The sequence below is a fragment of the Tachypleus tridentatus genome, unplaced genomic scaffold (genome assembly GCF_004210375.1).
Source record: "Tachypleus tridentatus isolate NWPU-2018 unplaced genomic scaffold, ASM421037v1 Hic_cluster_2, whole genome shotgun sequence".
NCBI classification, from domain to species: Eukaryota; Metazoa; Arthropoda; class Merostomata; order Xiphosura; family Limulidae; genus Tachypleus; species Tachypleus tridentatus.
The window spans coordinates 46,635,186-46,659,179 of NW_027467782.1; positions in this window are offsets into that span (position 1 = coordinate 46,635,186).

A 23,994-nucleotide genomic window follows, 5' to 3' on the forward strand; every position below is an offset into this window, starting at 1 on the left:
CATGGTGTTTAACACATTGGTTGATGTACGTACGTTATACACACTCCATGGTGTTTAACACATTGGTTGATGTACGTACGTTGTACACACTCCATGGTGTTTAACACATTGGTTGATGTACGTACGTTGTACACACTCCATGGTGTTTAACACATTGGTTGATGTACGTACGTTGTACACACTCCATGGTGTTTAACACATTGGTTGATGTACGTACGTTGTACACACTCCATGGTGTTTAATACACTGGTTGATAAAAGTTCGTTTTGCAGTCTCCAAGCTATTTATCGACATATCAAGTGTATGCCTTCTCCCCCATTTTAACCTGGTGTCGAATTTCCGTTTTAAATAGAAGATAGAAACTTGGATATAACCAATTTTAAATTCTACCATTACGGTTCATATAACAAGTGAGATGTGCCCTTAACTATGTTACTCACTCCAGTATATGGTAAAGAAAGTGAATTCCATAATGTTTGTTCCAAGATGTCATACCACACTTCCACTAACTCCATACGTGTTAGGGTTGAACCTGGTTCGAGACTCTTTCTAATCGAGTTTACTTCTGTTTTCTGGATACAAGGTGAAGTAAGTCGAACCCAAACTCTGTTTCCAACCGCATCTACCTCAATACGGCGTTCAGTCGCGGATACAGCCATCGGATTCAATCTTGAAATAAGTACCTATCAATGTCTTATGTGATAATATTGTTTTTATCAGTACGTAAGTTTCGGGATTTGTATTTTATTCGTTTAAAGAAGCACATTCAGTTTCAATATTTTAGCTTCTGCTAATTACACATTAACCGATACGTTATTTTAAAATAAAAAAACCGTGCTAATTTGATTTGTATGTTTTTCTAGAATGTTCCAAAGTGCTTCAGGAATCTAACGTTGTTCACCTAAGTGAGCAGGGTTATATAAATCCCTCATGTCTTTAATCCACGTGTTACATCGTCGTGATAAGTACCAGCATCTACTCATCCAGATGAGAACAACTTGATAACTTTGTTGAGTTTGTGTAATTTCGCACAATTTTGATGTGAGATTCACAGAAGTATCTAATTGTCTTATTCTGCTTGCAGAGCATTTCCTAATAACAATTAACACAGAATAATTAAATTTTCCTCAACAGAAAGAACAAACAATTATCGGTGAATATATTTTCCTGAGAGACCATGCCATTAGAACGGTAGTTTGGGAAAGCGTGAAACACCACATACATATATATTATTTAAATATTTTCGCACAAGGCCTCAAGCAAAATTAAATATACAGCTAAAAACAGAAATCGGGCGTTCTAAATGTTTAAAATTATTCCTCGTAACTTCGAAACCTTTCTTCAATTGTTGATTTCGTCTCTCAGAACTACGCAGTGAGCTAACCATCTGCACTCTGTCTACCACAGGGAATCAAACTCTGGATTTTAGAAGTCCCACCGGAGAACAACTCTAACTCAATACAACCATTAGGGCGGAACTTTTATGTAACACTTGGGAGAAAAAAAGTAGACAAAGGCAGATAATAATATTAAATATTCACTTATAACGAAATAGTGTCTTTATTCAAGGTGTTTATTAGATTACCAACCCAATTACATCTAACTTATTATAAGTGAATGTCAAGATTAATAAAACTCCACCTGTTTCACCACAAACAACATCACACCTTGTTGGGTGTTCATTTAAAAACTAGAAACATTCTCTAATAGTCAACAGACTGATATGGTTTTAACCACCACCAACAAACTAGAAACACTTTCTAATGATCAACAGACTGATATGGTTTTAACCACCAACAACAAACTAGAAACACTCTCTAATGATCAACAGACTGATATGGTTTTAACCACCAACAACAAACTAGAAACACTCTCTAATGATCAACAGACTGATATGATTTTAACCACCAACAACAAACTAGAAACACTCTCTAATGATCAACAGACTGATATGGTTTTAACCACCAACAACAAACTAGAAACACTCTCTAATGATCAACAGACTGATATGGTTTTAACCACCAACAACAAACTAGAAACACTCTCTAATGATCAACAGACTGATATGGTTTTAACCATCACCAACAAACTAGAAACACTTTCTAATGATCAACAGACTGATATGGTTTTAACCACCAACAACAAACTAGAAACACTCTCTAATGATCAACAGACTGATATGGTTTTAACCACCAACAACAAACTAGAAACACTCTCTAATGATCAACAGACTGATATGGTTTTAACCACCAACAACAATCTAGAAACACTCTCTAATGATCAACAGACTGATATGGTTTTAACCACCAACAACAAACTAGAAACACTCTCTAATGATCAACAGACTGATATGGTTTTAACCACCAACAACAAACTAGAAACACTCTCTAATGATCAACAGACTGATATGGTTTTAACCACCAACAACAAACTAGAAACACTCTCTAATGATCAACAGACTGATATGGTTTTAACCACCAACAACAAACTAGAAACACTCTCTAATGATCAACAGACTGATATGGTTTTAACCACCAACAACAAACTAGAAACACTCTCTAATGATCAACAGACTGATATGGTTTTAACCACCAACAACAAACTAGAAACACTCTCTAATGATCAACAGACTGATATGGTCTTAACCACCAACAAAAATCTAGAAACACTCTCTAATGATCAACAGACTGATATGATTTTAATCACCAACAAAAATCTAGAAACGCTATCCAATAATAAACAAGCTGATACAAAGTTATCGTGCTATGTGTTCCTTTCTCCGTTAAATGTTTCCCAAGATCATTACACACATTCAGTTTTATTTAAGAAATACTGTCTTTGGGGGGAACGTTGAATAGAGAAACATAAAACACACAAACTTTAAATTTACATTTAACGACCTCCAGTGACACAAATGATAAAGGTTGGCTCACTAAGTCTAATAAAGGGATGAACCGTATATTGAAATATATAATACAAAACATCTTGACCAAAGACAACTAAATATTTTTTGTTTGTTGTTGTTGTTGTGCGAAGGTAAAGAAATCACAAGCCTTATTTAATAAACATCCTGAAAGTCTTTGTAATGGTTGCTACTCTTCCAATGCAACTCTAGATACGTTAGAGTACGTTTGTTTGCGCAAAGTTGTGGCTGTTCCGTACTCACTGTGTACCCGCCTGTCACAGCGTAAAAAACATAAACATCATATGGAAACGCTTCATTAATCATCCTTCCGGGTAGTCGTTTGGAAGCGGCTTTAGGCTTAGCTTCAGTGGAAATACTGGCTCTTAACGGCTGCCGAGCTGCTCGCGAAATTCAGACGAACTTTCCCGAACCAAACGTAAGATCCTCGCACAGAAGCGACCTGTGTGAAGTGTTCTCGTGTTTACAAACCCACCAATATTCATATGTAGAAAGAAAATAATGTTAAATTGTGAACACAGTCAATATTAAGCCTGAGAGTAAAAATGGTGGTGTTATATAATCAGAGAGTAAAATTTGAGTACATCTAATTTCTTTGTTGAAGAAAAATGTCACATCGAATTATGTCCACCACGGAGAATCGAAGCCCCGGATGTTAGCTTTGTAAGTTACGAACTGACAGCTGTTCCACCAAGAAGACTGCACGTGCTTTTATTTTATCGTGTGCAAGATGTTGCTCGTGTTTTTTGTTGTTGTTTTTTTTATTTAAGGGAAAAAATGACCAAAGACCTCTCCACGTGTATTACGTCAATCTTCGTTTGTGCTTATGTTTCAAACAGGAATAAAATTCACGTTAGGTGTAAACACCTAATCACCAACTTTCCTGTTTTATTATAAATCAATTTAGTTTAAATACACCAGTTGGTTCTTTCTACCGTTATGGAAGCTCACGAGTAGTCATTTTCTCACATTTAAATGGAAAAAGTCCTTAACTTATTATCGGAAAAAATGGAACCAACAAACGAAACCACACGTGCATTGTTTAACAAAGACCTTTTATTTGTCCCATTACAATTATATTCTGTTACCAAGTGAAGGAACGCTCGGTACAAATAGACTAAGTTACTTACTGGCTGTAAGTACCACATGGATGAAAATTGTATTAGCTGTTTGCTAGAGTGAAGGCTTTCTTGTCTGATAAAGTTATTTCACACAGAGAACTGACTTGCTGTACAGCTCAGGATTTCGTCCGGATTTCCTAATCTACTAAACCAGCACGGGTATTGTATCTGTAAATCTTCAGCAGAGCTCCACCAACGGCACTTATAACATACATAACTTGTAAATTAACAAGTTCACTAATTTAAGTCTAATTTCTAAGTCTGATCTGAGTGGACAGAGAGGGGATGTTCGTGTGTCTGTATCATCATTACTGAAAAATAAAACAGGAAACCACGTGACTCTACAACTGTTTGTTGATCAGGATTTAGCGACCAGTTCCTTGTGTTACGACCAGTTCCCAGTGTTATGACCAGTTACAAATGTGTTACGACCACTTTCCAGTGTTACAAAAGGGCCAAAAAGTTGCAATTAAGATTTGTTTGTTTAGAGCTCATTAGTGGCTCCCAAGCAGTTTTTGAGACAGTTGGATGAGAATTGTCGTCAAACAGCTAAAGAGACTCCAGCGTTAGAGTACACATAAAACAATAGAAGAGACTCCACTGACAGACTATACATAAAACAATAGAAGAGACTTCACTGATAGACTATACATAAAACAATAGAAGAGACTCCACTGATAGACTACACATAAAACAATAGAAGAGACTTCACTGATAGACTACACATAAAACAATAAAAGAGACTTCACTGATAGACTATACATAAAACAGTAGAACAGACTTCACTGATAGACTACACATAAAACAATAGAAGAGACTCCACTGATAGACTATACATAAAACAGTAGAACAGACTCCACTGATAGAATATACATAAAACAGTAGAACAGATTCCACTGTTAAACTATACATAAAACAGTAGAACAGACTCCACTGATAGACTATACATAAAACAATAGAAGAGACTCCACTGATAGACTATACATAAAACAGTAGAACAGATTCCACTGATACACTATACATAAAACAGTAGAACAGACTCCACTGATAGACTACACATAAAACAGTAAAATAGACTCCACTGTTACACTATACATAAAACAGTAGAACAGACTGCACTGTTACCCTACACATAAAACAGTAGAACAGACTCCACTGTTACACTATACATTAAACAGTAGAAGAGACTCCACTGTTACACTATACATTAAACAGTTGAAGAGACTCCACTGTTACACTATACATTAAACAGTAGAACAGACACCACTGATAGACTACACATAAAACAGTTGAAGAGACTCCACTGTTACACTATACATTAAACAATTGAAGAGACTCCACTGTTACACTATACATTAAACAGTTGAAGAGACTCCACTGTTACACTATACATTAAACAGTTGAAGAGACTCCACTGTTACACTATACATTAAACAGTTGAAGAGACTCCACTGTTACACTATACATTAAACACTTGAACAGACTCCACTGTCACACTATACATTAAACAGTTGAAGATACAAACTGTACTTCTGATAATCATTGCTGTCATTCTTAATGTAATTCCTTGAACACAAACATTATAAAAACTACTTTCTTCTTTTTATCTTAAGATTTTCACAATAAATACATCGAAGATTTATGTACATATTAAAAGCATATCTTTCTCTCTTATAAACACAGCCTCAAGTTAACCAGTTTCTCTTATTTCCGAAATCCACAACTGCAGGCCTAACTTTCCATCTTCTAACCCTAACTCCTATTTTACAAATGGTTTATATCTTCTTTTCCCCACACCTAATTTTCATTATTCCTAAAGATGTCGAATTCTGTTTGTACCTTCACTTCTTGACGGCTTATCGATGAGTCTGAGGGTTCATAATGCTAAAGATCTGTGTTCGATGCCTGCCTTTGGGAGAGCACACGTGGTATTGTGTAGGTTTGTGTTTACCATAAAAATTATACAGAATATTTCCAGTGTTTTGACCGACCTAAAGAAAACACGTGAAGCATCTAAATGTTCGTATCATGTTATGGACTGAAACTAACACGATGAAAAATTGTTGGGTAAAACTGCTTTAAAATATTAAAGATTTTTACTTCGGTTCTAAAATCTTAGTTGAAAATGGTGTGTATGAATGAAACAGGAATTATTTAAACGTGTTTGTAAAGAAAATTAATTTTTCACACAATTAGTAATTTAATATTCAAATTCTAATTAGCGGTACTTTCGTCAAGAATTCACAAATAAACAGGTTACTGAAGCAAGATAAATAAATCCTTCTTCTATTACGTTAAATATTCATAAATATGGTCTTTCTTCTGAGTTCTGAACTAAGCTTATGAACGTCATTTTAACAAGATGTAACAAAACCAAATGCAGTGTGATATCTACATAACACTAAATGATGATATGAAATGTTATATAAAAAACAAACTCTATTAACTGCGGCTGATTTTGAGCAAATAAATTCATTTCAGTTGGTTTGTGTGCGAGCAGCGCTACCTATTAAAAGTTTGTGTTTGTTTTGAAGTTCGCGGAAAGCTAACTGAGGACCACCTCCGCCAGCAGACCTTGATTTAGAAGTAAAAGACAAGAGGGAAGGTAATTACCTATCACAACCTTCAGCTAATTCTTAGCTTACGCTTTCATCAATTAATAGGGAAATTAACCGAGCATTTTGCCGGCCCCATATCTGAAACGGCAAGCGTACTTGGTGAGAACATGGGTTCGAACCCACGCCAATCAGATTATACGCCAACACGACCAAGCTGCGCGGGAATGAAAGTTTTTATTAAAAAGGAAATGTCTTGTAAATAATCAGATATTTTACCGTTTTCCTTATCTTTTTATCAACAACATTAAGTTTGTTCTTCTAAATATATTACTTTTAATACATTGGCCACCAGGAAGATACAAGGTTTGGTTTGAATTTCGCGCAAACCTACATGTCCATAATTTAACAGTGTAGGAATAGAGGGAAGGTCACACCACTCACCGCCGACTCTTGGGCTACTCTTTTACCAATTAATAGTGGGATTGATCGTCACACTATAACGCCATCACAGCTGAAATGGGGAGCATATTTGATGTGGCGAGGATTCGAACTCTTGACTCTCAGATTACAAGTCGAGTGCTTTAACAACATGGCCATGCCGAGCCGGTGAGATATAAAATTTGAATGTATACTTGTTTGTTAGACAGTTTAGGATTGTACTTCCACAGATTTATCGCCCCTTATCCAGCGGGGAAAAAACTTGTAATTTATACGATAAAATAAAGACTACTGTAGTTATTGTGTAAAACTACACATCGTCCATTTGTAATATAAGGATCACATTACACGTTTTTTTATGTTCTGTCAGTTCTTCATACAGTTGCCATAAATTAGTCTATAAACCTGAGTTTTAACAAATTGTAAGCACTTAAAAAATGTTGAGAAAATTAATTAATTGGAAACTATTGGAGCAAATAGTACTGAAACGAGTGATAAAGTGAACAGTCTATATATATATATACCCGTGTATACATTCTGAAACAATTCATCAGTTTCTTTGTATTTCACAAACATATGAACGTATGTGTTGTGTTAAACACAGAGCTACATAATGTGGTATCTGTTCTCTGTCCACCACGGTTATCAAAACCCGATTTCTAGCTTTGTAAGTTCGCAGACAAAACCGCTTTGCCACTAGGGAGCACGTAACGAACTTTCCACAATTCAACTACACAGATTTCGAAATAACATTCTTTCTTTTCTCTATCGCACAAGAATGGTTTTTTAGAAATTTTAAAGAAAAACTATTACTTAGATCAAATTATTATTTCGTTTACCACGATAAATATTCTTATTATTATGTTCGTTATCGATTGGTCTAGAGCAACCTATAGCCAGTGGTTGTCAACAGTTTAAGCATACTAAGATGATAGGACGGGGATTCGAACCCGCGACCCTCGGATTACGAGTCGAGTGCCTGAACCAGCTGGACCGGAATTAGGGTAGAAGACGTAAAAATTTAAAGCCAATAAAACCATCGCAGGCTTATATAATTAGTTAATTCGACAAAACATCTCACTTTGCTAATTCTACAAACGAAAATATTTAAAAACAAAAATCTTCCAAAGATTCCTAAAAAATAATAAATATGAAACTAGAAGACAAATTTTTACTTTATAATTTTAAATTTGAAGAAAGCACTATTTGTTTTAAAAGGAAGAAAGAGTTGACGTTAATAATGTAGTCTATAACTAAGTAACAAAACTTGTATATTCAGTTAAGACTATTTTATTTAATTAATATCAAGAGATTTCGTTTTAATCATTTTGGGCCTAGAACAATGCAAGGTATAGTATCTTAAATTATTTTAGGATACTTACGCAAAATGCAAATTTTTTAATACTATAATCAACCATTATAAAACAAGTGTCAAGTAAACTAGAAAACTATGAGGCAAAACTAATTAAACTAGGTAGTTAAAAGAAATAAATATTTTATGTGTATAATGCAAAATACAAACCGTATAATCCGAGTGCTTAAGAAAGCCTCATCAAGAGGAAACGTGTTTGCATCTAATAAAAAATATAATATATATATATATATAAGTCTTTCAAAAGCACGCGGGTTGTAGGGTTGTACATTTTTGTGTCAGATTATTTTTTTAACTTTCTTATCGTCCTAATTACGTATGTAATATTTGTGATCACATTCCCCACAAAAAACGCTACGGAACAAAATTAAGGTTTCATAATGTTACAAACTAATATTACTGATTTGAAACGTACTGTTTAATTATTTAAAAACAAATTCATTTCTTCAGCACCTCGGTGTTTGTCCAAAATATTTCAGGAGAAATACCTTTCTGAAACAACGAAACTGCACTTGGTGAAAATATCCTTCATTCGACAAATTACTCATACACCCCGACACACACACAAAGAAAATAAAACATAGAACATAATGAGGACACCTCAAGTAAAATAAACCTTTGTGCTTAGTTAATAATCAATATCAAATTAAAATTAAAGACAAAGTTACGTCACCATTTTATATTTTCCGAGAAATGTATTTTTAGTTGATGGTCTGCGTTTGACAACAGCGTGATGTCTCGTGAAACATATGTGGAAACAAGTTTCTGAAAATACTGTATTTAACCTGTTGACTGCCAAGTATTTCAGTTGCTACAATACAACTCTAATGCTTCTTCATTTTGTACCTTTTTTTCGTGACGCCATTTTGGATCGAAAGTGAAACACTTTGTAAGTAGGTAAATGCATGTATGGTGCTGATATCTAGCGTTGAAGTTAGGTATTATTGAGAACGAATTAACTCGACCGTGGCACGGTGTTACTAATCGGCTTGGACGAGTTATCTCGTCTATGGCACTGAACAGGTTAAAGTTTAGGCCAGCATGGCCAGGTGGTTAAGGATCTCGAATCTCCGTCGCACAAAAACATGCTCGCCCTTTCAGCCGTGGGTGCGTTATAATGTTACGATCAATCCCACTATTCGTTAGTAAAAGAGTAGCCCAAGAGTTGGCGGTGGGTGGTGGTGACTAGCTGCCTTCTCTCTAGTCTTACACTGCTAAATTGGGAACGACTAGCATAGGTAGCCCTCGTGTAGCTTTGCGCAAAATTAAAAAACAAACAAACAATTTCTCGTTTAATTTTTTTACTTGTGTTTAAGGGAAAAAAACCTTACATTTCTGCCACAATGGCTACTAGGATTCCATTGGACCAATGGGTGGCATTCAGGAACACATACTAATCAGTTTGTAAACACGATATACATGGTATATCAACTTATTGTCTAGAATGTACTTCTGTTAGGTTCCATATACGTACATACCTATCCACAGATAAGATTTATATAAAGAGATTATAATGGTTTGTTTGTTTGTTTGTTTGTTTATTATTAATGCGAACCTTCTTAGCAAGTCATCTGTGAGGATTTGTTTGTTTTTGAATTTCTCGCAAAGTTACACGAAGGCTATCTGTGCTAGCAGTCTCTAATTTAGTAGTGTAAGACTAGAGGGAAGGCAGCTAGTCGTCACCACCCACCGACAACTCTTATGCTACTCTTGTAGCAACGAATAATGGGATTGACCGTCACTAATAACGCCCTCACAGGCAAGTAAGTAAGAAGGCGAGCATGTTTGTTGGGACAGAGATTGCGAGTCGAGCATGTGTATTTGTGTTTTGTTATAACAAAGACACATAGGGCTATTTGTCGAGTTCACCGGGGGAAATGCAATCCCTGATTTTAACGTTGTAAATCCTTAGACTTACTACTATACCAGCGGGGGAGCGAGTCAAGCGCCCTAACCACCTGGTCATGCCAAGCCATAAGTTTAAAGACTTGCAGTGTTAAAATCCCCATGGCAGACATAATTCCCCATGTTGGACATAGCAGATAGCCTAATGTGAATTTGCATGACAGATGTACTTATTAAAAATTTGCCTTGTGTTCATACAAAGCTACAAAATGGGCTATCTGTGCTAAGCCCTTCACGAATATAAAAAATACGATTTTTTAACATAATCCCACAGACTTATGGCTGAACCACTCTAAAGGGTTTGTTAAAGAGAACATTTAAACGTCCAAAGTTTGAAAATAACAACGCATGAATGATCGTAATACAAATTCTCAGTGCACATTAAAAATATTAACAATATAGTAACATGCGACTCGAGTCACGAGGCTCGAGAAGGTGTGAACAATTATATTAACAATATAATTACACGCAACGCGAGTCACGAGGCTCAGGGGAGGAGGAAGTAATAAATGCAACAGCGATTTCCACAAATCCTGGACGTTCCCTAAATTTCGAAAACAGCATGTAATTAAATGTTAAAAAACAGTGTGGAAATATAAGAGTAATTTATACAAATACGTTTTTCTTAGCGCTAAATGTTTAATCCGGAGTCCCGGATGTAAGTGAGAAAGAAAACATGGTTTACAAATCTTTCCTTTAAAAAAAAAAAGCTTTTAAAACTTATATACTTAAATATTTGTTTAATAAATTTTTAGATGTTTTCTCTGTTATTGTTTGTTGTTGTCTTTTCAATTTTTTTCCACTTGTAATTCACTGACATCCTCGGGTCTTTTGCGTATACATTCCACGCTTTTATTGGCAATGGCCTGGTGGTTAAGGCGTTCGATTCGTAATCTGAAAGTCGCGGGTTCAAATCCCCGTCACACCAAACATGCTCGTTCTTTTAGCCGTGGGGGCGTTATAATGTTACGATCAATCCCACTGTTTGTTGGTAAAAGAGTAGCCCAAGAGTTGACGGTGGGTGGTAATGACTAGCTGCCTTATCTCTAGTCCTACATTATTGAATTAGAGGCGGCTAGCGCAGGTAGCCCTCGTGAAGCTTTGCGCAAATATAAAAAATAAACAGTCTTTCCTACGATCTGTGGGCTGCGGATTTGAACTCGATCATCAAAAATTCTTACCTCTTTAGCTGTTGAGCGAAGGTTACCCATAGAATTGGCGGTGGGTATTATTGACTAGCTGCCTCCCTTGTACTCTATCAATTCAAAGTTAGAAACAGCTAGCGCGTGTAGTTCTCGAGTAATGTTTCTCGAAATTCAAAGAAAAACTTCCTTTTTCGTTGTATCTTTCTTATTTGCTCTGTTTCTTACCTTTCTCGCCAATTACTATGCCTATGTGCATATTAGGCCTACATTGCTAGGACTTTGTACATTTTAGGCCTACATTATTAGGACTATGTACATTTTAGGCTTACATTACTAGGACTATGTACATTTTAGGCTTACATTACTAGGACTATGTACATTTTAGGCCTACATTACTAGGCCTATGTAAATTTTAGGCCTACAAGCCTATGTAAAGTTTAGGCCTGCATTACTAGGCCTATGTAAATTTTAGGCCTACATTACTAGGCCTATATACATTTTAGGATTAGGTTTCAATCCCTCTTCTTTGTTTTGCTCGCTCCTGTCTTTTATTATTGTCACTGTTTCTCTTCTGACTTTATCTACTCATCTTTCTCTTATTTCTTTAGATTTATTTAAATGGCAGCTCCTTTTTCCACAACCTGCTACACAAGTTAAACACCAGGTGTCTCCCGTGTATCGTTTATGATTCGCTTTCCATTTCCATAAAAATAGGTTGCGCTCATTGGGTCCGATCGTCAATTCCCTCTGTTAGGCCAAACAAGGGTAATAAAACAAAAACAGGTGGGTTAGAGTACATAACAAGCAATCTGTGATTCGCGGGATGTAATCTCGTAATCGAGGCAGGTTGTCTTTAATAGTCCCGGGAGCGTTATAATGTGTCAGTCAATTCCACTTTATTGATAAAGAGTAGCTCAAGAATTTTCAGTGAGTGTTGTTGACAAGATGGGTTCCTTTCAGTTTATCACTTCATAACGAGGGACGACTAGCGCATATAATCCTCGTGCAGCTTCGCGTGAAATTCAGCAACAACAAAAAAAACAACAGCGTTTCGATAAAATAGTAGCAAACTGTTCACAACAAATTTTAAACGTGGACATTACATACATAACATGAACCACAAAAGAAAATATTGTGAATGAGTTTGGGACTTAACGTTTTGTTTGTTGAAATTCATGCATACCAACTGGACGACTACCAACGCTACCCGTCCATAATATTGAAGTAATAGACTACAGAAAAGTCAACTACTCAACACGCCAAAATTTTTAGGTCGGATCGTGGATTTGACAGTCTCTTTGTAACGCACCCAAGGCTCCAAAGTGCATACCGAGTTTTCATTGTTTTCATGAAAACAAATCCGTCACGCAAACGGGACCGCGTTCCTTCAAAGAATGGTACATATTTTAGTCGCACGTTTTTAACGCTTCACAATACGAAAGGCCAATGTTATTATATAATGGTCAATCCCAAGATTCATTGGTAAAAAAGAAACCAAAATTTGGCGATGGATTGTGACGATTAACTGCCTTATCTCTAGTCTTACACTGGTAAATATGGGATGACTAGCGTAGAAAGCCCTCGTGTAGTTGTGCGCGAAATTACGAAAAACCCAAGCTAAAACAATGAAGAATATTCACAATAATAGTTTTCAGTGAATTTCCTCGTATTGTTTGTTTTTGAATTTCGTGCAAAGCTACTCGAGCTATCTGCGCTAGCCGTCGCTAATTTAGCCGTGTAAGACCAGAGAGAGAAGGCAGCTAGTCATCACCACCCACCGCCAACTCCTGGGCTACTCTTTTACCAACGAATAGTGGGATTGATCGTCACATTATATCGCCCGCACGGCTGAAAGGGCGAGCATCTTTGGTGCAAGGGGGATTCAAACCCACAACCCTCTGATTACGAGTCGAACGCCTTAACCCACCTGGCCATGCCGGGCCGAATTTCCACGTAAGTACTATTCAAAAGACAGTAGTTATTGACAAAAGTATCTTTTTATAAAAAACAACAAAAAACTGTTATCTCCATGTTTCAACTGGCTCCATCGATCAGGTCAGGGATATGATTACCATATATGGTTTACTAGTTTTTGTTTTTCACCTTACTCGTGAGACACACGTGCAACATACGTAAAGAAAGCCATTATGAATTTATTACAGTTTTTTGTTGTTGTTGTTGTTTTTGTTTTTTTTCTATCACACTTGTGTTTTTTTCTACAAGTTTGATTAAACAAACTCGAATAATCTTTTTTAAAACTAGTGTCCTAAATTATTTTCGGCGAAAACATTGGATAAGAAAAAGTCGTGTCTTGAGATAGGTTCTGAGGGTTTCCTTAGCTGTCTTGAGCCCGTGGCATTTCTAGGATTTTTTAATTTGGGGTACAAAAGTTACTTCAGGGGAAATATAGAAAAAATTGACACTTTCATTTCAGTAGGAGTCAGAAAATTGTAAAAAATTAAAAAATTATATCTAAGGTTGGGGCTGCTGGGGAAGACAGAGCTTTCCAGTGGGGATCTGCCCCCCACACCACCTCCTTGTACACACCTTTTTAAAGAGATACAAAAATCAACTCAGAAGCAAAACTAAACACCAACATTACTCCGTGCTGACGAGAAAACCCATTTGTAGAGAAAATTATATATTTAAAAACATTTTTAAATATACAAACACCAACATTAGTTTTCCGACTTACCGCTAGGGTGTTTGGATTTGAAGAAGAGACTATTACCCTGTACCTTCACTGCTTTGCATTTTAAGACTAGATTTCAAGTTATTTTATCGCAAAACTACGCAGAGTTATTTGTGCTCAGTCCACCGCGAGGATTAAACCTCCAATTCTAACTTTACAAGTTTTCACTCCACCCCTAGTGGCAGAGCGGTATATCTGCGGGCTTACAACACTAAAATATGGGTTTCGATACCCGTGAGAGGCAGAGCACAGGTAGCCCACTGTGTAACCCTGTAATTAATTTAAAACAAGCGAACATAAGCCTACCGCTAAGCCACCAGGGAAAAATTTGGGTTTTGTAAGACGTTTGAACAACAAACTAACAAAGAAGAAAATTCGTTATTAGAAACATTATTGTGACTCCACCGCAAAGAAATAATTTTAATTTAAAATATTTAATCCACCCCTTTTTTCTGTAGTTATAAATATACGGTCCCCCGTTGGTACAGCGGTAAGTCTATGGTTTGTTTGGTTTTTATTTTAGCGCAAAACTACGTAAGGGCTAACTGCGCTAGCCGTCCCTAATTTGCCAGTGTAAGTCTATAGGGAAGGCAGCTAGTCATCATCACCCACCGCCAACTCTTGGGCTACTCTTTTATCAACGAATAATGGGATTGAACGTAATTATAACGTCCTTACGGCTGAAAGGACGAGCGTGTTTGGTGTGGCGGGGAACACAGTAGTTTCCAAAATACTCCATTTAGTTTGTTTTGTTAATGGCAGATCTAAACAATAGACTCCTGACCTGTGTTTATTTCGGATACAGAAACTCAATTTTCTGTGTTATAAGTTTGACTGATTGATTGAAAGTTAGCACCACGCTACACAATGGGCTATCTGTGGTCTGCCCACCACGGGTATCGAAATCCGGTTTTTAGCGATGTGAGTACGCAGATATACCGCTGAGCCACTAGGGGCTTATGTGTTGTTTTTTATAGCAAAGCCACAGCGAGACATCTACTGAGTCCACGAAGGAAATCGAACCCTTGATTCTAGCGTTGTAAATTCAAAGACTTAGCGCTGTTCCAGCGTGGTACACATTATAAGCCTTCAGAAATACTGCTAAACTACTGAAAGGGAAGAGGGCCATTACATTAAGTGGGAAGATCTTACTGTACGAGTGTGTTTTTTTCATAGCAAAGCCATTTCGAACAATGCACTGTATCAACCGAGAGGAATCGAACGCCTGATTTTAATATCGTAAATCCGAAAACTCACCGCTCACACAGCAGGGTAGAGAAAAATATAATAATTTATTTTCTTCTTGTGTAAAAAAAATACTTTTCATTTCCTTCGGAATACCTATTTGATATTTTACAAGCCCACAAAAACATTAAACTTCTCTAAATAATGAAACAAACGTTTCAGCTGATGTGTGTGTTTGTTTTTTCTTGTTGCAAAGCCACATCGGGCTATCTGCTGAGCCCACAGAGGGGAATCGAACCCCTGATTTTAGCGTTGTAAATCCGAAGACTTACCGCTGTGCTAGCGGGGGTCTTCAGCTGAGATTCCCAAGCTGTCTACGCCAAACAATAAATTTGAAAACGCTGATGAGAATTTAAAACAAAATCGATACTTTTATTAGCAGCAGAGCTCGTATTTTTTTTTTTTAAGTATGCACTCAACATAATTATATTCGGTTATGTTTACTTACATCTCCACAGATATTCAAATTTCCCTTCTTAAAATTGAACTGTCGATCTTGTGTTATATAAACATTATTAAACATAACGCCCCCTGCTGACATTTCGTGTTTATTCACGAGGACAAACTCGAGTGTTTTCTTGGTTATAGAACACATAACATTTTGTTAATAACTTTGCCAGAAGCATTGCCAGTTACAGAACGTTTGTCTATTTTCAGTTTTAGAAAAGGCTTTTTTTATCCTAGTGTTAATATACTAAAACACTTTCAATATTATAATATTATTATTAGGTTCATTGTTCACCAACCTCTCTTTAAGCTTCCAGTACTTACTCCAATACAATGAAAGTTGATTGGTCATATCAGGACAAAGCCACACTGGTCTATCTGCTGGGTCTACCGCGAGGAATCAAACCCAGGATTTTAGCGCTGTCCCTAAACTTACCATTGTCCAATCCCAGAGATGCCAAATATTTCAAATGACCGAGAGTAATGATTGTAGACACAGCCCTTTATCATTTGTGGCTACTAGGCCTGACCAATGTCTCTAAGCTGTTTATTATTATAACTATTATTATTTATGACTGTGTTGTGTGTATTTAATAAATAAATTTTAAAAAAATACTTTGAAATTATGTCTTTTACTCAGTTCAGAGTAACAAACGTACTAATAAAACAACATTGAACATGCACAAACAGTAAGCAGTGGTAAAACAACATTGAACATGCACAAACAGTAAGCAGGAAAAGTCTTTGTGTAAGGACTAGTTTATATCATGTTTATGACACTTATTGTAATAGTTTTGTAGCTGTTGCAGTCTTTGCTTTCATGAGAATGTCTCTGGATGGTTGGGAGTTATAACAACATAGTCCATTTGACTGCATACACATCTTGTGTGTTATAATACTGCTCAAAACTGAGGTGCTCAAGTTTGGTCTGAATTTGCTTTTGTTTTTAGTCACTAAACTAAATATCCTTTCACTGTCAGCATTAGGATGGAAGACTGTAAGAATTCCAAGCATAACCATACACAGAATGTCATACTTCTGGTTGCCATTTCCATCCTAAACTGCAGACAGCTGAACCCAAAACTTGTCAACATTCAATTGAAGGACAGTTTCTGAGAAAGTATCAATTTGATAGTTCAAATATTGCCCTTCCAACTTGTCAATAGTGTCGTGCTCATGTGTATTGACAAGGACAGGATATCTGTCTGTGAAGAAGCGTAGAGAAGAGAAATCTTTGCTGACTTTCAGTTTTGGATCAGCAACCTCTGCGTGAATCAGAAATAGTGGAAGTTCATCATTTAGTCTTGACTGTGTCCCTGTGGCTAAACTGACTGTGTCTTAACTGTGTCCCTGTGTGGCTGAGAGGGTGTCTTGACTGTGTCCCTGTGTGGCTGAGAGGGTGTCTTGACTGTGTCCCTGTGTGGCTGAGAGGGTGTCTTGACTGTGTCCCTGTGTGGCTGAGAGGGTGTCTTGACTGTGTCCCTGTGTGGCTGAGAGGATGTCTTGACTGTGTCCCTGTGTGGCTGAGAGGATGTCTTGACTGTGTCCCTGTGTGGCTGAGAGGATGTCTTGACTGTGTCCCTGTGTGGCTGAGAGGACTGTGTCCCTGTGTGGTTGAGAGGATATCCTGACTGTGGCTGAGAATGTCTTGACTGTGTCTTGCTGCCTGACTGAGCTGCACATTTAAATCCTTTTGAATCTAGTTTTTCCTTTTCACAGTGAAAATACTTCTTAAATGGCTTCCAAATGTCCAATATTCTGTTGAGGCACACCCCAAGTGATAGCCATCTTGTGTGACAAGTTGTAGAATTTTTCTTGTTTCTTTGTCATACAATCCTTGAAACTCTTTGAAATGTTGTTTTCTGCTAGCACTTTTATCCAGAAAATAATAGATATCTATTATATATATATCAGAAACTGGGCAGGGCAGTTCTCTGGAAGCTTTCTGGGCAGCAATATTCATGAGGTGACAGGCACAGCCCATAAAGTAAATGCTAGGCTGTCGTCTTGAGATGTGTCCCATCACACCTTTACCTATACCAGACATAACTGAGGCATTGTCTGAAGAAAGCTGTTTTCCCATGCAATTTTCCTCTTTGTCAGTTCGTGGTCCAAAAGCTTGAAAATATTCTCTTCCATTGAAGCTTCTTTCCATATCACCATTATCAAAAGAGAACAAACAATTTTTCCAAGCAAATGGTCAAGATATCGTACAACCACTGGAGACAGTTTTGAGTCATCCATGTCTGTGGATCCATCTGTGGCTAAACTGTAAACGCTGTTAGTAAGTATACTTGAAATCATTTTGTCATCTTCACAACCCAACATTTGTACAATGGTTGTAGTTTTGGTTTTAGCACAGCCATATTTTTTCGCTATATCAGAGTCTGGTAACATTTTTCTGAATAGATGTCCTGCATGATTGGCTACAGCTAGGGGTAAATTACGAGCAATGACGAATTGCGTGAACATCACTTCTGCATTTATGGTTTCATATTCTGAATTCTTACTCATAAATGTTGTTATCTGCATTGTTTTGTCTTCGCCTCAGCCTTTTGTTGGTGAGATGCTGATTTTGTATGTCTGGAACAATCGTTTATCCCACCATGTGACACAGAAAAATCGACGTGACAAACTGTACAAAACACATGACTGTCACTGACTTTTGATGCAGTGACTGGATATTTTGCACTATACTCTTTCCTAAATTTTTGATTCACAGTTTTAGTCCTTTCAGATTTGCCAGAAACAAGACAATCTTGTGAACAATCGCATTGGTGTTTCTATGCCGCTTATAAAACGAGTATTACCCATCTATGCGAGTGCTGATTGGCTGACAAGCACTGATGACGTAACTACGGATTCCCCCACGTACCCAGTATGGAGAAGCACTGCACTCAAACTATTGGTAGACGTCAGAGATACAAATATTTTTTATTATTTCAAGCACAAACATGATTATTGCAGTAACCATTTGGACTATGTCTTTATTTATTATCAAAATTTATTTGTATCTCACTAGAAATTTTCTTTTCACCCTTTCAAGCCCTGGGGAACAATTTATCACTTTATTGTATAGGCCTATATAATATATAATAATTTGGGAGTTGCAACAAGTCGTAATATTTGTCTGTATGAGCGTATAGTCGTAATGTATACACCAAAATCGTAATGATTACGCTCAAGTCGTAACGGTTGGCAACCAGACAACAACCGTTAAAGCTAATTATCAAGATTACTGGAATGTTTTAAACAATTTAAAAAATTAATTTCCGGGTCAGTTGTAGCAACTATACATATCACTTAAGTTGTAGAAAAACGTGTCACTTAAGAAGTTGCTACTTGTAGAAAATATACAAGTCCCTTACGAAGTTATTGCTACTGGTAGAAAACATACATGACTTAAGAAGCTGCTACTGGTAGAAAATATACGTAAATTACGAAGTTGCCACTTGTAGGAAATATACATGTCACTTATGTAGTTGTTGCTACTGGTAGAAAATATACATGTCACTTACGTAGTTGTTGCTACTGGTAGAAAATATACATGTCACTTAAGTTGCTACTGGTAAAAAATATGCATGTCACTTACGTAGTTGTTGCTACTGGTAGAAAATATACATGTCACTTTATCTTTTAGTCCTCCAATCTCTTCATCAATTCATATGTTTACATGTATACACACACACAAATAGGGAAGAAAAATAAATTTTAACAAATAATGAATCATAGAAGTCTAGATTTTAAAATCTATCAAACTAGTATTATTTTACTTTTTATTTATTTTGTTTCAGACACTTCTTACAACAATTCCTATTTTCTATCAAAAGTTATTTATTTTTCCTAATTATTTGTTCAGTTTTAAAATGTCCGCAGAATGGATACAACATTTATATCCTTTTATTATAGCCATATGACTGACAGCCATAATTTTACAAGTTAAAAAACACAACAAATTTATAAAATGTAATATTTTCTTTGGCCTACACGTAAGTGTGTAAATATAGAGATTGAAATTTATAAATTTGTGATTGTCTTAACCTCCTGGTGACTGTGGAAGTGGGACCCACATAGCAGTAATGGAACACCATCTATTAGTCTTAACCTCCTGGTGACTGTGGAAGTGGGACCCACATAGCAGTAATGGAACACCATCTATTAGTCTTAACCTCCTGGTGACTGTAAAAGTGGGACCCACATAGCAGTAATGTAACACCATCTATTAGTCTTAACCTCCTGGTGACTGTGGAAGTGGGACCCACGTAGCAGTAAAGGTACACCATCTATTAGTCTTAACCTCCTGGTGACTGTGGAAGTGGGACCCACGTAGCAGTAAAGGTACACCATCTATTAGTCTTAGCCTCCTGGTGACTGTGGAAGTGGGATCCATGTAGTAGTAAAGGAACACCATCTATTAGTCTTAACCTCCTCCTGGTGACTGTGGAAGTGGGATCCATGTAGTAGTAAAGGAACACCATCTATTAGTCTTAACCTCCTGGTTAAAAAATGAGGATACATCATCTACAAATCTAACCTCCTGGTGACAGTGAAAATGAGGCCCACATAAAAAATGAGGATGCATCATCTACAAATCTTAACCTCCTGGTGACAGTGAAAATGAGGCCCACATAAAAATGAGGATACATCATCTACAAGTCTTAGCCTCCTGGTGACAGTGAAAATGAGGCCCACATAAAAATGAGGATACATCTACAAGTCTTAGCCTCCTGGTGACTGTGGAAGTGGGGTCCACACAGCATATCTATTACTCTTAACCTCTGTGTTCAAGGCCTCACAAGTAAAGAAAACCGATAAAAGAGCAAAATACGAAAACATGAAAATAAAATGAGATAAGAAGGTAAGATAGGACTCAAGCCTACAATGTCCCACTTTTGTATCACCCTTCACTGATTGTAGACAAAATGGGAAAGGTGACTTCTCAGAAGAATAGCAAAAACAAATTATACTGCAATCGAATGTGAATACCTTACTTCTTGAAGTTGGTACTCTGGCCTCCATTTCGTGAAGTTGGTACTCTGGCCTCCATCATGGGGATAAAACTTCTAATTAATTAGTATTAGTAACACAGCAGACAAATTATACTAGGGAACAATCTCTACCAAGTTGTCTAGACTAGTATAACTAGTATCTTTTATAACAGCTTGTTTATTCATGCACGTTAATGATGTTATTACGCACATGAAAATAGTGCCAATATGGTTTGTGTTTAACAGACCTTTTGAAACAAAATATTTAAATTGTTTTTCACAACTGTGTGCACAATATATTTATTTACTTCCTGATATTTTTATATTTATTGCAAATTTTTAAATAAATTTATCTAATGTTTGTTTGTTTTCGAAATTTGCAAAGCTACATGAGGGCTATCTGCACCAGCCGTCCCTATCTGTGCTAGCCGTCCCTAATTTAGCAGTGTAAGATTAGAAGGAAGGCAGCTAGTCATCACCACCCACTGCCAACTCCTGGGCAACTCTTTTACCACGAATATTGGGATTAACCATCACATTATAATGCCCCAAGGCTGAAATAGTGAGCATGTTTGGTGTAATGGGATTCGAACCTGCGACCCTCGAATTACGAGTTGAGTGCCTTAACCACCAGGCCATGCCGGGCCCTTTATCTAATGTTTATAAAATCCAATATTTCAATATTAGTAGTAAAATATTGTGCTTTGTTAGACATTTTACAAAATCTAAGTAATTGTGAACATGTAATAGTCATAACAGAAGATGATGGAATATTACTGCTGGGGAGAGAGGAGACTACATATTACAAGATAAAAATTCTCTTATAAAAATATATTAATTAATATCCTTAATAAACTTTCTAATTTCTAGATTTAAATAATGTACCTATAATAATAATAATGTACTTATAATGTACTTATAATACAGAAATTGAAGTATTATCGAAGTTTAATATTTTACTGTTAATTAATTATCTCAGGATTATTTATACTGATTAAAACATCAATATATCAAAGTTAAAGTTGGACTGATTCTGTCTTCAATAAACTTGTTCCTAAAAAATAAAGATACATATTAGATATATATAGAAGATATATTATCTATATATCTATATATTATATACATAGAAACAGCATGTTCAACTAACTACCATTGATTAAACACTTGATTATTGAGACATCAACCATTATCAACAGAGGTCGGGAATAACAACATTATCAACAGAGGTCTGAAACACCAACATTATCAACAGAGGTCTGGAACACCAACTTCAGGAAGGATTTCTTATTCACAACTCCCAATGATAAGACTATTCGTTCTCTTCTGACAGGAGTTATCTTCCACAACTGCCTGCAAACATTGAAGGATGACAGAGATGTGGGCTACAGTGGGCTTGAGTACCTCCATCTCCTGGGGCCTGTGTTCTGGTGACTCATTTTACAAACATGTTCTATATTATAAACGTTTTATATTACAAACATGTTTTATTTTTTATAAACGTTTTATTTTACAAACATGTTTCTATATTATAAACGTTTTATTTTACAAACATGTTCTATATTATAAACGTTTTATTTTACAAACATGTTTTATTTTATAAACGTTTTATTTTACAAACATGTTTTTTATATTATAAACGTTTTATTTTACAAACATGTTTTATTTTATAAACGTTTTATTTTACAAACATGTTCTATATTATAAACGTTTTATTTTACTACACGTTCTATATTATAAACGTTTTATTTTACAAACATGTTCTATATTATAAACGTTTTTTATTTTAGGAAAACATGTTTTATTTTATAAACGTTTTATATTACATACAAACATGTTCTATATTATAAACGTTTTATTTTACAAACATGTTTTATTTTTATAAACGTTTTATATTACAATCTTTTATTTTATAAACATGTTTTATATTACACAAAATGGTTTATTTTACAAACATGTTTCATTTCATCATAGGTTTGGTCTTGTTTTTTTGTAATACAGCTTTCTTTTCTGACATTATAAATATTAAGCTAATATCTAGGTTTACATTATACACTCAAGGTATAAGCAATACACCATGAACTGACAGGATTACAAATATATTATACACATGTATATAGCACACCATGAACTGATGCATTAAATTATACACATGTATATAAAGCACACCATGAACTGACAGATTACATTATACACGTGTATAGTACACCATGAACTGACAGATTAAAATTATACACATGCATATAGCATAGCACACCATGAACTGATGCATTACATTATGCACGTGTATAGCACACCATGAACTGATGCATTACATATTATGCACGTGCATATAGCACACCATGAACTGATTGATGCATTACCTACACATTATGCACATGTATATAAGTAGCAATTAATGAACTTATGATGCATTACATTATACACGCATGTATATAGTAATACCATGAATCTGATGTATTACATTATGTAATGTGTATAAGCACACCATGAACTGATGCATTACAATATACACGCAGTATGCAGTAATACCATGAACTGACAGATTACATTATACACGTATGTTGTGCAATAATTATGAATTGATGCATTACATTATGCACGTATAAAGTACACACCATGAACTGATGTATTACATTATACACGCAGTATAGCACACCATGAACTGATGCATTACATTATGCACGTGTATAGCATACAATTGGCGAACTGATGCATTACATTATGTGCACGCAGGTATATAGCACACCATGAACTAACAGGACATATATATACACGCAGTATATAGGCAATACCATGAACTAATAAGCTATTGCTATTGCACACGTAAGTTTATTGCACACCCATGAACTGACACATTACATATATACCATGTGTATATAAAGTCACCATGAACTAATTACATATACATTATAGCACAATGTGAAGCATTATGTGTTAAATTAATACGTGGTAATATAGCGCACCATGACCGCAATCGGATTACATGTGTACGTGTATAAAGCACACCATGAACTGATGCATTACACCATACATGTAATATAGCACACCATGAACTGATGCACCATGAAGCATTATACATGTGTGGCAGCACACCATGAACTGATGCATTACATTATACACGTTATATAGCACACCATGAACTGATGCATTAGCATTATAC